Here is a 16,633-nt window from a genome sequence, read left to right as displayed (position 1 = left end):
GGATACTCCATATGGAATTGGGAGCTACAAAGAGGAGTAAATTGGTGATCCTTTATCCTTTGTCTCAGAGGACTTACCATTCAGTAGTGGACACAGGCTCAAGAACAACTACCGGTGGGAGTTTTTAGTAGTGTTATCTATTTTTAAGAATGATCTATTTAATGTCAGATCTATTCTTAAAAGTTCCACTTGAATGTAAGAGAAAAAGGAATATATTTAATCTAAGAAAGACTTACTTGTGGATTGTTTGAAGTTTCAATAAGAAGCTGGTGACCATCTGTCAAGAATGCAATATAGAATATTACTGTGTTGGGTGACTACTCGATCGAACTTCCTTGTTTCACAATTTTCTGAGTCTAGTTCCATGTATATCTTGTATGTCTTAGTGGGTGTCCATGTGATTCTTTTCCGAGGGCATGTTCTAAGTTTGGACATGAATGGCTCTGTGCTACATGCATATAGAGTATTTTATAGGTGTCTTTATATCTTTTGGCTCTTTTTACAAACATTTATACAGAAAGTCCCAAGATGGATCCAAAGAACATGATAGAGCATCTGCTTCAGGGAGCTTCTGGTCTAGTTGGTGAAGTAAATACCAAGATATTAATTCTTTGACTAGTGCCTGACAAATGCTTTGCATGCATGATCCCATTTAACTTTCACAACTATGTAAGCCAGGCCCCGTGTTTAGACCCATTTCCCAGATAAGGAACCCGAGGCTTAAAAAGCTAAGTAACTTCTATTAGGTGTGTAGCAAGTAAGCGGTACCACTGGGACTCAGGACTATATTTAACAAATACTTATATAACACTTCCCATGTGTTTCACAAATAGTAACTCCTTTGTTTAATCTTCCTAACTACTGTATGAGTAGATACTAGTATCGTTCCCCTTTATGAAGGAAAGAGACAGAGACTCAGTGACTTGCCTGAAGGCACACAGTTAGTAAACAATACATAGCTGGTGTCTGAAGCCAGGCAGTCTGGTTCCCAAACTTTGCTGGTAACCCGTCCATAAGCTGCTTCTCAAATCCAGCTAGATCTGACGTCAGAGCCCTTATAGGTACCACTGCACCAAATGGCTTCTTCCTCGGTGTGCTCTCTTCTGAAGACAAACAACTGTAATACACCTTCAGTGACACGAAGAGAGCTAAGTCAATAGTCTGTACACAGATTTTGCACCTCTGTGCTCACCCAGCCTCCTTAAAGCACCAACACACCAGTCTTTCCACTGTTGACCTACACTTTGCCATTCTTTTCCTGTGTCTTTAATTAAATACTAACATTCATTTGCCCTTTTCCATTGTGTTAAAGATAATCTTTGCCTCCTGTCTCATCTAGATAAGCTTCACTCAGTAACAGGTACCAAACAGGTTCATTGTGATATAAAGTAAAGAATGGGAACTCTGATCTGCTCCACTGACATATTTTAAAGTGGCAGTTTGAATATTTGTTTTGCACTTACTTCTTTTACATAATGTCAGGATAATAAATTATTTCTGAATACTGAGATAGTGAAAAGGTTCGAGTCCAAATTAGTCATACTAAGTGGTTGTGACCCTTCCTAAGGGTCAAACAGACTCTGTTGAGAGGTGGTTGGTTGGTTGGTCTTTGCTTTACATAGTTGTAAGTACATCATGGTGAGGATTTAGAGGTCCACGGTTCAGTGATTTGGGGGAACGGCATAAGGAGGTTTTCTGAATGTTTCTTGCACACTCATTCTATTGGGAATGGAATGGAATGGCTTCTTGCTAAAGTGGGAAGAGTACTGGACTGAGAACCGGGCCTCGATTCAAGTCTCATGTTTGCCACTGACGTACTACGTGATCTTGAGCAAGTCTCTTATGTTCTCAGAAGCTCAGTTGCTTTATTGCTTTAAGGGTCATAGTGCATCAACATTGCATCATTGTTCTGACACAACTGAAGGATGACGTTGCGGCCGGCGCTTAACGTGTATAATCTGATTTACTCTTCAAAACAAACCTACGAAGTGCATATTTTTATTTACATTTTACAGAAGGGAAAGCTGATCCTTAGAGAGGTTAAGTAATATGCTCAAATGGTAAGTCACATTCGGGGCTGTCCAAGTGGAAAAGCTGTGCCCTTCACCATTTCGATGCCCCTTCCAGTGCCATTCAGCTCTGCAATTTAATAACTGTCCTCATTGTCCCTTTTGACCTGGTGCATTTTGTTGTTGCCCCTTCTTCCCATTTATCTCCTAAAAATGTCAAATGTTCACGGTTTTTGGCAGCCCATTGCAACCTGAGTGACTGTTTCTTTGACAACATTTGCTTTCCCAGACTCTGGAAATTAGACATATTCTTGGTTAGTCAGGTTGTCTGGCTGTGTATATAAAGGTCCCTTGAATTTTTACAGAAGGTAGGGGATTCTCTGTGTTTCCATACTGCGGGACTAAGAGAAATGTTATGATTTTACTTTTAGAAATTATGACGTATTAGAATAAGTGTATTTAAAAATAAGAGACAAAAAGAGAAAACAAGAGTTAAAAATATGCCAGGGGAGGGAGAGATGGTTGAAGAAAGATTACTCTTAGAAATGTTTCTTACAACAAGTAAACATATACCTAGAGGATATACAAGAACAAAACACCCCAAAATATTAACACTATTTATTCATGAACGGTGGGATTGCAGAATTTCTCATTTCTTTTCTCTTTTGAAACTTTGTTAACTTTTTCCAAGTAAATATTCATTATTTGTGTACTAAAAAAAATTAATGCAGGGACTTCCCTGGTGGCACAGTGGTTAAGAATTCGCCTGCCAATGAAGGGGACACGGGTTCAATCTCTGGTCCGGGAGGATCCCACATGCCACAGAGCAACTGGGCCCGTGAGCCACAACTACTGAGCCTGCGCTCTAGAGCCCGCAAGCCACAACTACTGAAGCCCCCATGCCTAGAGCCGGTGCCCTGAAACGAGAGAAGCCACCGCAATGAGAAGCCCACGCACCACAACAAAGAGTAGCCCCTGCTCGCCACAACTAGAGATAGCCCGCTCGCAGCAACAAAGACCCAATGCAGCCATAAATAAATAAATAAATAAATAAACAATTTTTAAAAAATGCATACACATATACATACCTATGGCAAGTAAATCACAAATCATCAAGCAAAGACAGCAATTTACTTTGTGGCAAATTTCTAGACTAGATTAACTTCCTAGGCAATGGTGGCATCAAAAAATATAAGTCCCTTTGTTAATATCTCTGATGTCATTCATTATTTCAGCCTCATTCCATATTAAATCATCGGTGTGACATCTTCCTAAAGTAATGTAACTCCTAAATAGCTATACAACAGGAAGTCTTTAGGGGAAGAGCCTATTTCAATCAGTTAATTATTCCCATCTTAAAAATTGTATTTACTTTCTATCAATTAAAATGGATCAATTAAAAAACTTGCAATTTATGAAATGCATCCTTCTTTATTTATTCTTATTTTGTCCTCCATTCAGGATGCCTAGACTTTTCCTGATTTACTGCAGTTTCTCAATTGCCCTTCCTTCTTCTCATGATTCTGTGGGTTTTTTTGAATTTTATTTTATTTATTTTTTTATACAGCAGATTCTTATTAGTTATCTATTTTACACATATTAGTGTATATATGTCAATCCCAATCATGACTCTTAACCATAGACACAATGCCACCAGACTAGTCTCTCTAAGACACATCATGTGGGAAAGATGCAGTTTTGAGTACATACAGTAATTTCCACATTACCTATAGGGTCTTTCCAAGATAGTTACAAAATAATCTCTTCATTATCTGGTTCTCTTACTTTTACATCAAAGCACATTACCCTAGACTCTTACCTTCCCAGACTTTCTGTCCCATATTCATGCCTTGCTGAGTCTCTGGTCTTGTGCTTTGATTCTTGTTTTTTTCTGGCCCATGACAGTCTTCATCTTCTCTTCTGCTTATCTTCTTTCTAGTGGGATCTCTTCTTAAAGCCTTCTCCAAGTACCTTGCATGTTGAACTCACTCACTCTTTTTAATTATCCTTTAGTAATGCAAATCCTTAGCATCTATTTTATCATTTAATGAGACTTCTTAAATTATTCTCTAGGATATTTATATATATATATGTGTGTATATATATATGTGTGTGTATATATATATGTGTGTGTGTATATATATATATATATAGATATATATATATATAGAGAGAGAGAGAGAGAGAGAGAGAGAGATAACTTTGGCTCTCCAACAGGACTGTAAACTTTTAAAGGGAAGAAATCTGTGTATTTCCTTTATATCCCTATTAGTGTCTTGTACAGTGTTGAGAACATAGCAGATGCTTGACAAAATTTCTCTAAATCATATTCAAGTTCATGATAACTAATTGAATTGAATCCTCCACCAAATAAATGCAATTCCATCATTTGTAAATCAAATTTTAAGTACAAGATTTTTCTAATTAAACAAACTTGAATAATTAATGTTTCATCTATTTTATATTTTTATCTCTGAATGGAGCATTGCTCATGCTCAAATGCTTAACTAGTTAAAATAAGCTCTTCCTCTGACAACTTCCTGTCAAGTGGTTATTTAAAACTCTGAGGTGTGTTGCTTTAGGAAACTGACAAATTGGTGATTTAATATGAAGTCATGCCTAAATAATGGATGACAGGGGAGCTATTAATAAAGGAACCTATATTGTGGTGCCCCCAAAGACTCGTGAATAATAGGAGAGTTATCTTAAGTAGACTAACTGCCTGCTAAAGATTGTGGGCTTATGAAGAATTGTTTCCTCGTTTCTTTTACTGCTCTAAATATTTCTGGGCAGTTTTGTACTTAGCTGCTATTCTTATTAAACTGCCAAATCCAATATGGAAGGAGGGGTTGTGCTTTTGTAATTTAGTATTCTGATCTGTATCTTCCCATTGTGAGGTTTTCTACCATCAAAACAGCCTAGAAAATTAATATGCATCTTAAAAATAAGCTCTGGAGTGCCATTGAAAGCTAAAAGTCTACTATTGCAGAAATCCAGGCATAGAAAGGAAGACACTCTATATAAAATAATTACCAGTTACATTCCTATTAGCATTGTCCTTTAAAGCAAAATTATTTTTTAAAAGACATTTGCAGGAAAATCGCTAAGGGTAGACTTTATCTAATAACTTAGGTTTTAAAAACAAAAAAATATCAGTTTTATCATTATTGCCCAATATTGCATCTTATGTGCAAAACTTTGTATTATTATAAAAAGTTTCTTTTAGTATTCCTTCCAAGTACCTGCCAAAAATGCTACAATTTTCAATCCTTCCACCTTAAGCCCATGAAAAGAAATACTATTTTCTCAAATCCTTTCTTTAATGGAGAATTCAACTAAATTTCCAGCTTTATTTAAAGACTCTTCTAAGGCGATCTCAATGAAAGTTAGGAACAGGAATCACCAAAATAATGCACAAAAATTTAACCTTTATCAATGGAAAATTAATAAAATTGAAACAAAATGAAGCCCACTTATATATATATATATTTTTTTTCCACTTACATATTTTTAAGAACCTTAAAAAATTCACTAGCTGTTATGCTTGAAAAGTGAGGATTTGTAAGCAATATTAAGCAGTAGTGGAGTTTAGCTCTAGATTTAGAATCAGAGAAACTGGATTTGAATTCCAGCTACACAATCTATTGCTCTGTGATCTTGTGTTGGTCTCATGATATCTGAGTTTTCTGACTTTTAAAGTAGGGATAATAATGCCATTCCTACTTATTTCACCAAGTGGTCTCACAGAATAGGAATGTGAAAATATTTCGCATCTATGAAATACTCCAGAAATATAAGTTATTATATCCTCATATTTACTGTTATACAAAGTATGCATGTTTTAATCCCTTGTGTATATGGAATAATTGTACCCTATGACATTTCAGAGGAAAAAAAACTGCTTAGAGAGAAACTATAGTAACTTACATTGGATACTATGTGCTAGACATTTATACAGACATTGTTTGATTTAATTCACAAAATAAACCTCTAACTTAGGTGTTTGTTTCAAATCCAGTTTACAGATTGAGGAAACATAAGCTCAAATAGGTTAAATACTTGCCTAGGTCAGAGCATAAATACCAGAGTTAGCTCGATCCTAGATTCTCTCCAGATACTGTCCTCTTCTCCACCATAGGACATTGAAAATCTCTTCTGCTACAGGACTGATAAAAATGAGAGTCCACTTCTGGGAGGAATCTACCCCCATGATAAAGGCTTCGATGGCTCCTGCCTATCAATGTAGACAAAGGACAGAAGATGCTCCCTCTTTAGACAACCCTGACAGGACACCTGTTTCGCAAGTTTTCCCAGTGTGACGTCTTCCTACTTTTTCCATGTATTCAATCTTTTCTGTGGTTACTCTGCCTCCTTGCTTCTATCTTCTCAGACAAGGGAACAAATGAGAAGATGAAAAACAAAGTATAAAGGCTGAGTTAGAAAGGAACTACACCACAGAAACAGAAAAAAGTCATATTTTCTAAGTTCCTATTATGTCTTTGCTTCTGGGTTATCTAATCTGTTAATAAGAATTCCCTAGGTATGTATTATTATTATCACCATTTTTTTAACAGAATAAATTTGCATGCAGTCAGGTTAGATAACTTGTGTTGGAGGCTAGTTTGATTCCAAAGTGTCTGTTTCCACAGTCGCGCTTGTCCTATTACAACAGAAAGCAAAATAGGGAACACAGCATAGCTTAAGGCCTTCATTGTCACTGGGGCTGTATATAGTCCCAAGGGAGAGAAAATTGGTTCATGGTGAAAAGTCTTATTCTTTTTATGTATAAAGCAAAGATATGCATGTAGTAAATAAACAAATACACAAAATATCCGGGGTATTAAAATGTCATCAGTGGCAATTAGAAAATAAATTCTAAAAAGGCTAATTAGGAGGATAATAATGAAAAAAGATTGAGAAGCAGCAGCAAAGAAGAGAATAATACAACTGTAGTGAACTAAATTTATACTGACTTTAGTTCTTGTAACAGTCAGAACCGAGTCAAAATCGTTTCTCAGCTGCTTCAGCCATGAAGGGTATCATCATATATTATCCTAGAATGCATGGGATAGATTAGTGGCACTTTTCAATCCCTGTGCTGGAGTGCTGAAATTACATCCAGTACAATGGAAGTCCGGAAGAATCAGCCAGATCAAACCATCATGATTCTAAATAATCAAACAAGAGTAAGCCATGTCTCCTCTCCACAAAAAATGCCCTACCATCATGCTCTGCCATTCTTCCCTCCACCCATCTCCCAGGAATCAGTTCTAGCTCCACTCTTCCAAGAAATCTTTGCCTTATCCAGGTTACATCTTCTTTCTCCTTAGGGATGGATGGTCTAATGTCCCTGTACAGGGTGCCTTACAACCCAGATGTTGCATTTACAAAGATCTGGATTTGAACCCTGACCCTGCAACCTATGATTGGGTGCAATTGACTTAGCCTCTTCTTGTATTGCAGTTTTTCCATCTGTAAAATGGGAATACTGATGTGTACTCACCTTACAGCCAGGAGGAGAAAATATGTAAAACATTTAGCACTGTGCCTGGTTGGTAGAGGTGCTTACTTGATGAGAATAGATAATAATTTCAACAACTAACTTAATCTCTCCTTAGATTTGTAACAATACATAGTGTATGCCCATTAAAAATCATGAATCACAGCTCAGATATCATCTCCTGCAAAAAGTTCCACCTGCATCCCTGCCTCTTCTCCTCTAACTCTGTCCCTGGTTCATGTTTCTTTTGTTGTGCTGTTTATACTGTTTGTACTGTTTATACAAAGATTTTTGGTAATTTTTGTTAAATGATGTATATAGATAATTTCTACAAGTTTGATTACTTGTATGAATATAGCCTTCCCACCTATATATGAAAAAGAGATTCAGCACATATCTTCTATCCACATATCTTGAAGCTAAGGCATAAATCCTTATCATTGTATACAAATTTATCTTTTATTAATTTAAAATTTGAATACACTGTAAACGTTTTGATATGAAGTCTACCTTAAAAATTAAAAACTTACCCCAGCCCCTGTTTTCCACAGTCCACACTTGTTGCTTTTTTTCATGCTGTTTTCTCAGTTATTATCAGTCCTTTTCACACACTGAGACTGAGCTCTGGGGGCAGACAAGCAGGAGGGGATTCATTTACATAGTCTTCTCAGTGCTCCAGGGCTAATTTTTAGCAAATGCCCTGGATGGACTTTTTGAAAAGATTCATAGCATTTATCTTGTGACATTGTATTATGAGTCCCAAGAGCACCAGCATCCAAATATCAGTGAGAAAGATATGCACTGATATCCGTGCAGTGTGTGCTGGCAGCCCTTATCTGTAGAATTGTAATAGCGCTTAATCCTATAGGTACATATTGACAGCCAATTTATCTAATCACTCGTTCGCAAATTACCTAAGTGATAACAGAATGTATTATCTTCACTCTCACATGTTTTTGGAGGTCTTCAGGCAGACCTATTTGATCACTTCAAGGATGAGCTTGAAACAACAGAGCATCTTGGAGCAGTTTAAAAGGATCTGATTAATAAAGCATGGCTCATAAAGCATCTTCATTCCCTTGGTATATTGTTTTTCAATCAGTGTACATACTTCAACTAGCAAGTGTTGCAGCTTTGTTGTAATGAAAAATGTGAGCCTTTATATGGTTGAACTCAACAGTCAATGTTATAATCTACATTTCTTTTGAGATTTAACTAAAAGACACATTCATTCATGCAACCAAATGAGTGATCTTTACTTAGAAACACTCTCCTCTCCTTTATCTTTTGAGACTCCGAACACACATCGATTCCTTCCTGGGCTCCTTACATCTGCGGGGGGCTCCTCCTCTGTGCTCACCTGGAACTCCACACACACCAGGGTCATAATTATATGTCATAATGATCTTCCATCTCCTCAGTATTTTGAGGACCAAGGCTATTGCCTGGCATATTTCTGCAGGTAAGGCACTGTGTCAGGGATTAGGAATGGAAGATGAAGAAGAGGGGAGTTTCTCCTTGAGGGATTCAGTTTAGTGGGAAATGCAGAAATGTAAACTAAAAATTATAACTCAAGTGTTAAAGTCTATGACCAGGGTATCTCCAAAGTGTGATGAATACAGACTAGCGAGAAATCACTTCACGGTGGTGAAGAATTCACAAAGATCAATTCTCCAGACTAGCCATTTGTAAGAGATATTGTAAGAGATAACCCCAGGGATCATTCTGATATGCAGTTATTAAATCATAGAAAATATTATAGCAACTACAAATGCAGCTAGTATCTTTATATTGCAATGTGTCCTTGCTGTTTATATGATCATTTGCTGTCACTGAATGTAACAATAATTTAATTTGATTCAATATTTTCTAAGCACCGAATATATGTAAGACAGTGTGCTAACTTCTGTGAAGAATAAGAGGCTGAGTAAATGTGTCCTCCTGAAGAGACTGTAAAAGGAGAATTTATTCTGAACTGGACCCTGCCTACATGCCAGGCACTGTACTAGGTGCTCTTCTTATGCCAGATTATTTAATTTTCATAAACAGCCCAGAAGGAAAGTATTATTGTTCCCATTTTAGAGATTAGAAAACTGAGGACCAGAGAGGTTGAGTAACTTGCTCAATGTCACACAGCTGAGAAGCAGCAGAGTCAGAGTTCAAAACCAGGTCCTTCTACCCCATGCCTTGCTTTTTTTCTATCTACATTGTCTCCAAAACTATCCAATTCAGGAAGAAGTACATATATATCCCTATTATGTGAAGATTATCCTAGATCAAGAATAAACAAAGAATAATGATATTAAAGGAGGAAAATCAATGTAAGTCTTCGCGGAGAAAGTTGCAAGGAATCTGCAAATATTTCTGACACGCTGAAGTGAGAATGAGACTATCTAACAGAAGAATATACAGCATCTATCCTTCTAGTGAGTCTCATACAGAAATACAGAAAATAATAACTATTCTGAATACCAGTTATGAATTTTAATGATAATACTAACAATCAACATTTCACTGAGTGATTACTATACATCAGGCAGGGCGAGAAGTTACGTTATCTTATCCACTCCTCACTACAACTTATGAAGTGGATGTTATTGTGTCTCATTCAATATCCCAGAAAACTAAGGTATAGAATTTAAGTAACTTGCCCAAGTCTCACAGTTAAATAGGCTGCAGAGCTGACATTCAAAGCCCACACTCTTTGTGTTACGTGACCTACCATTCATAATTGGAAAGTGCTTAGCCAGCTGTCAGACCCACAATAAGTGCTCAGTAATAATTATGAAGGCTGCTATCACTTATCAGTCAGATTATTTCCAAGGGCACAAAAGTGCGGTTACCAAGAATGACTTCAGAGAAGTCTTCGCGGTGCCCTTGCTGAAGGCTTAGTGTTCCAAGTGGTTGGAGGTATGTGTGAAAAGGCAAGTTGGGAGCACAAAGTGCACACATATCAAGGTCAGAAGGAGTCTGACCTTGATTTAAGAAGTGATCATGAAACAATAAAGCTTCTGTAGCAGACCAATAACAACCCAGCTTTTAAAATGCACATTTAAAATTCACATTTCAAAGTGAGAGATCATTGAGCTAGACTTGGAAAGTGATTGGATATGAGCTGCGAGGGGTAAAGAAAGAGTAAAAAGTAAGTTTTGAGGAACTGAGCTTAAGTGGGTGAGTAGGATTTGGTGGTAACGTAAATAAAAATAGGGTAAAAAGGAATAAAAACAGGTTGGGGCTAGAGCTGAGTCAAAAATCATGGAAGCGTGTGAGGAGAGGAAAATATCAACCAGGTTTTGGGAAACTGATTTATAGGAACCAGTGTGACATACACCTGACGGTGTCCAGCAGGCTCTTTGAAATTTGTGTGCCTGAGCCTAGCTCCTCAGAGGAAAAGACAGGATTAATAAATAATGCAGATTTTGGAATGATCCAGAACTGTGTAATATTAGATCGGTTAATGTTTACTCAGTGTATCTAAAGCAGCTTCTGGTTACTAACACTTTGTATACATTGATTAATTGATGGCAGAATTTTCAGTGCCTGAAATTATGTATGCCATGTACAGATATCTTTATTTTTATTACCTGTATTCTTCACTCCATGATTGTGGGGAATTTGTTCAACTGGTTCACTACTTTATTCCTAGGTTTCAGAGTAATGCTTGGCATATAGAAGGCACTCAATGCATACTGCTCATATGAATGAATGAGTGAATGAATGAATGATGAAGAAAGGGGGGGGTCTCAGTTTTTATATCCATGATGAAGAACTTGTTCTTTGTTGCTAATAGGGCATTGACACTTCAAGGAAGATGAGGAGACCTATAAACTATCTGCTTAGAAAAAGGCACACACACTGCAATTTCTCACACAATTAGGAAGAATTCACAGATACCCTGAGGCCCATGGACTAGTCTCCATGGAACTTGGGATAAAAATCTAGGGTTCAGTCAGTGTTTATCTCACTGCAAACCTTGAGAAGGACCTAAATTGAGGGTTTCTGCTATATTTTATACAGTTGATTTTAAAATATCTCAATAAAATATCTCATATGTATGTGTGATATAGTTAACTCTAATTTATACCCTGGAGAGGTTAGTGTTTGAAGCACACAAATCAGGAGTCCAAATTCCAGAGATAGCTACTGCAAATCTTGACAATGTTTTTAGGAGTCCTAGAAATATTGTTTTCACTGATACGATAAATTGGTTTCAAAAAAATGTAGCTGGATTGACACCATCAAATGCTGGTGAGAATGTGGAGCAACGGGGAATTTTCATTCATTGCTGGTGGGAATGCAAAATGGTACAGCCACTTTGGAAGACAGTCTGGCAGCTTCTTACAGAATTAAACATACTTCTTCCATATGATCCAGCAATCATGTTCCTTGGTATTTATCCAAAGGAACTGAAAATTTATGTGCACACAAAAACCTGCACACAGATGTTTGTAGCAGCTTTATTCATAATTGCCAAAACTTGGAAGAAACTAAGATGTCCTTCAGTAGGTGAATGGATAAACATACTGTGGTACATCCACACAGTGGAATGTTATTCAGTGCTGAAAATAAATGAGCTAAAAAGAAATAAAGCCATGAAAAGACATGGAAGACACTTTGGTTTTAAAATTAAAACATTGGTCACTTTCAAGGAAAAAAAATTAGTAGAAAGGTGGAGTGGAAATTTTTGGAATAAGGAATAATGAAAAAATTATTGAATGCTTGTTTTATGCAAAATGCTATGCTAGGTTTTGTTGGGAAAACACAGTATATAATATAGACTTTCTGAATTTAAAAGATGTTTGAGTTGGAGATTCCTTCAACAGCCTAAGAAGATATTATGGAAATACTGTCCAAGAATGATGAGGCTAAAAAACGTTATTCATTATTTATCTGGTTTTCAATTCATTCATTCCTTTCTTAATTATTTTACCATCCAGTTTATTCACCCTTCTTTTGGTAAAACAGTACAAAGTTCTCCCTTTAGGTAAGCACTCTTCCCCCATTTTCACTATCAGCTAACAGCTAACACCACTATCAACTCTAGGGATGGGCCCAAAGTAGGTTAAGACAATTGATATAATGTTCCAGTGACAATAACTGATTCATAAATGGGGTCGTGGCTCAATTCAGGTCAATGAAAATAAGGTTTAGGAACTGCGTTAGACTCCTAAGGAATTGTTTTCTTTTTTGCAGTTGGTAGGAGGATTTGGGGTCCTGAACTAAGCCCTTCTGCTGCTACTTGACAATAAGCCTAGAATAACCAGGGGTCCTCAGCCTGGAAGGCATAGAAAAGAAGGAAACCAGGACTCAGGTGTGATATTTTAATTGCTGGATTAAGCCTCATCTGAAGCTTCACTTTCAGATAGTTTCTCAAAGTTTAGAATTATTTCTAAACTTTTCAGGTACATGAATTAATATATTCCCATTACTACTTTAACTGGTATGATTTGAATTTTATAAACCTGCCTTTTAAAAAAGTCCTAATGGAGAAAATTCTTTAGTAGCTTATAAAAAATGTAGAGATGAAAGTTCATGAATGCAAAGAACGGGCTAAATCTAGAAGGATTGAAACCAGACACAAAGGCCCTTCAGAAGTACTCTATTTAGCTAGAGCTTGGGTTTTTAGATAACTCATTGTTCATTCCTCTGTGCTCTGGAAACCTGATTCTTACACTCCAGTTGACACTGATGTCATCCAGCCCTGTATTAGAGCTCATTGTTCAAATGTTTCTTTTTTCTACTAGATCGTAAAGGGTAACTCCCCAGGCCTTGCTTAGTACTTGTCACATAGTAAATAGGTCTAGCATTACATTGACTTCTTGAGCAGGGAGGGATGTGGTGAGAGCACCATTTTGCAGATTACTTTGGCAGCAAGTGGGTTGAAAGACTGGGATGGGATAAGGAGGAATGGAGAGGGAGACCAATTAGGTATGCATTTCAGTATTCCAGGGGAGAATGCATAAGGGCTCAGAGAAATAACTCAGCAAAATGTTAAGATCTAAATCTAGACAGCCACATGAATAAAATGGGCATAGCCACACAGACAAATGTTCATACAGTATTTTTTTATCCTGTTCTCTTTTATTCATATAAAGTTCTTAAAACTGTTGTCCATGGTAACGTTCAGTGGAAAGCTGACCAGCATTTGGAGGCATCAATCAGATCAAACATTGATGAAAGAGCCTGTTTCCTTTCTCTACTAAGTCAGTTGTCCTAAATATAGACTGGACGGGTTTCCCAGAGCAATAGAAATGACTAGAACGGAATTCCAGTAAGGCAGTGTCCTTCCCATACACAAAACATAAGCAAGCGTGAAATTAAAAAATAGTATAATCTGAAAAAGCTAAATGTTTAAAACATCCAAGTATTTTCCAACTTCTGTTGTATTTTAGAGGGTTGACTTTCCACTTTCTCTCACAGCAGCATGATGCTGAGTATAAAGAGAAAATTGCAATCTAAGGAAGCATTGGTCGTAAAGAAAACTTTAATGCATTTGAATGAGAGACACTGTCTTCTACGGACAAACTTTGGAAACAGGTCTGGCATTCATTTTCACAGCTGACTGAGAAAATTTTCTACAGGTTCAATCTTAAAGGGCAACACACACCCCACCCCTTTCATAAAATGTTTCTTTCATTTTTCTAAAAAAGGTAATATTTCATCATTTAAAAATGTTTGGAAAACTAAAAGAAAAAAACAGAAAGAAAGATGGAATTACCCATGATTTAGTCTCTTAACATAACCAGCATCAATCCCCTTTGAAAATTATTTCAAGTATTATATGAACACACTATGTAAATTTTTTCATCTTTTGTATTTTTGCTTAAATGCTACTTCCTTAGAGAAGTCTTCCTTGACCTCTAATTTGTAATTTTTTCTCTTCCCTGTCTCCTCTATTCTTTTCCATAGTGCACTGTTCATTGCTTTGTGATTGTGTATATTTTAATACCAGTATTGCACATGAGGTCAGGATCATAGTTCTGTCTTCAGTATCACATGCCCAACGTGAGACAAGGGCTTGGCATACAGCACACAATGAAGATAAATATTTGTTGAGATGTTTTCAGGCACTATGGTGCAGTAGTTTACAGCAGCATGTTTTGCAGCCAGACTTGGGCTTGAACCCTGCCGTGGCAGGCAGAATACTGTTTGTCACTTTACATAGTAAAGGGCATGTAGAAGGAAAATGGAAATGGAAAGTAAAAGGAAATGTACAGGTATGACTAAATTAGGTATCTTGAGATGGGATAATTATCCTGGATTATTCAGTGGGCCCAATGGAAGCAATGGAGGCAGGAGGTGACATGATGACGGAAGAAGCCCAGACATATATATATATATATATATATATATATATATATATATATCCATATATATATATATATATATATATATACACATATACACACACACACACACACACGCATACACACATACATAGAGAGATTGGAAGACACTATGCTACTGGCTTTGAAGTTGGAGAATAAAGCCATGGGCCAAGGAACATAGGTGGCCTCTAGAATCTAGAAAGGACAAGGAAACGGATTCTCCCTAGAGCCTCCATAAGGAACCAGCCCTGCCAACCCATCTTAAATGTCTGACCACCAGAACTATGTATAAGAGAATAAATTTGTGGTGCTTTTAGTCACTCTGTTTATGGTCATTTGATCCACCAGCTATGGGAAACTAACCTGCCCACTCTGTACAAGAAAAGTCTCAGGCGAGTTAATCATCATCTCTATACCTCACTTTCCTTGTCTGTAAAATGGAAAACAAAGCAGTACCTGCCTCACAGCATAGTTTAAATCTGCAGATACATACAAAACATGCAGAGCAGTGCTTGGCATGTCCTATGGCTTCAACAAACATTAACTGTTCGTAAAGTATAAATGACCAAGCAAATGCAATAGATATTAATGATCCCTTTCTTATTCTTCAATTTGTAAATACAATCTATTGTTGATACATTTCCCAAAATTACTTAGTTGACTAAAATCAGGTATGAGTGTGTGTCTTTCTTTGTATAACATTCTTCAATTTGACCGTCTGGCTAGCTTATCCGCTGGAAGGAGAGACAGACCCCAGTCATGTTTATTCTCTGGTTTACCTTTAGGTGCCAGTTATCCACATCTGCTCTCTCTCTTTCTTTCTCTCTTTGACTTGCCTATCAGTTGCCTTGTCCTCCGTTCTAAAGATCTGCCTAGTGCTTCAAGATCATGCCTTCATAATTGTTCCTGCCTTAGTTTGTGCTGCTATAACAAAATATCATAGACTGGGTGGACTGATCAACAGAAATTTATTTCTGACAGCTCTGGAGGTTGGGAAGTCCACGATCAAGGTGCAGAAAGATTGGGTGTCTGGCGAGAGCCTGCTTCCTGTAGATAGTCGCCTTCTTGCTGTGGCTCACGTGGCCTGCTTTTGGTGCTTGCAGGAAGAGAGAGGGAGAGGTCCGTGTCTCCTCCTCTTCCTACAAAGACACTAATCCCACTGTGAGGGTCCTACCTTCACAGTCTGATTTAAACCCAATTACCTCCCCCAAAACGCCACCTCCAAATACCATTACAGTGGGTGTTAGGGCTTCAGTATATGCATTTTGGGGACACAAGCAGCAACATTCAGCGTGTAACAGCTTTCTTGACTCTGTACCAGCTCCAGAGGCTATTGATGCCCTGACCCCTGTATCCACCTCAGGTTACTAGGTTCTCATATTAGTATCTCAGTTTTCACTTGTATTTGGGCTCTGGCTGCCAGCCCAGTATAATAAAATCATAACAGGGAAGATCTTTTGAACATAATTGTAGGTAAACACAGGATTTAGAGGTTGTCTTGTGTTTGGATTCTGGCTCTATAACTTCTTTTTATCCACAGGGAGAATGGCCATATGCCCCACTTTACCTGGGACACATAATTTATAACCATTGACCCAGAATAATGATGAATAATGTCCCTTTTTTACTCTTGAAAGTGTCCTGGTTTATACAATAAATTGTATGGTCACTCTGATTTGGACTTTTGATGAGTCAATACACTTGAGGGTTTATTCCTCATCTACAAAATGCAATGACACTATCCCTGTCATACGATGCTGGATAGATCATGTAACATGAGTAATGATCATGGCATA

General features: G+C 37.2%; 1 protein-coding gene across 3 annotated transcripts in view; it reads right to left on the bottom strand.

Annotated features, from left to right (window-relative positions):
* KCNIP4 (potassium voltage-gated channel interacting protein 4) overlaps positions 1 to 16,633 on the bottom strand; it is a 526,085-nt gene that overhangs the window by 436,160 nt on the left and 73,292 nt on the right. The window contains exon 1 of one of the 3 annotated variants that reach the window (XM_057547215.1): positions 8,040 to 8,057. The exons of the other annotated variants lie outside the window; for them this stretch is intronic. The gene's annotated coding sequence lies outside the window, so the exon portion shown is untranslated. Of the gene's footprint in view, positions 1 to 8,039; positions 8,058 to 16,633 lie in introns of those variants that run through there. 3 annotated transcript variants of the gene reach the window in all.

This window comes from Balaenoptera acutorostrata, chromosome 5, assembly GCF_949987535.1.
Source record: "Balaenoptera acutorostrata chromosome 5, mBalAcu1.1, whole genome shotgun sequence".
NCBI classification, from domain to species: Eukaryota; Metazoa; Chordata; class Mammalia; order Artiodactyla; family Balaenopteridae; genus Balaenoptera; species Balaenoptera acutorostrata.
The sequence above is the reverse complement of the archived record's forward strand: the minus strand, read 5'-3'. Positions and strand labels throughout refer to the sequence as shown.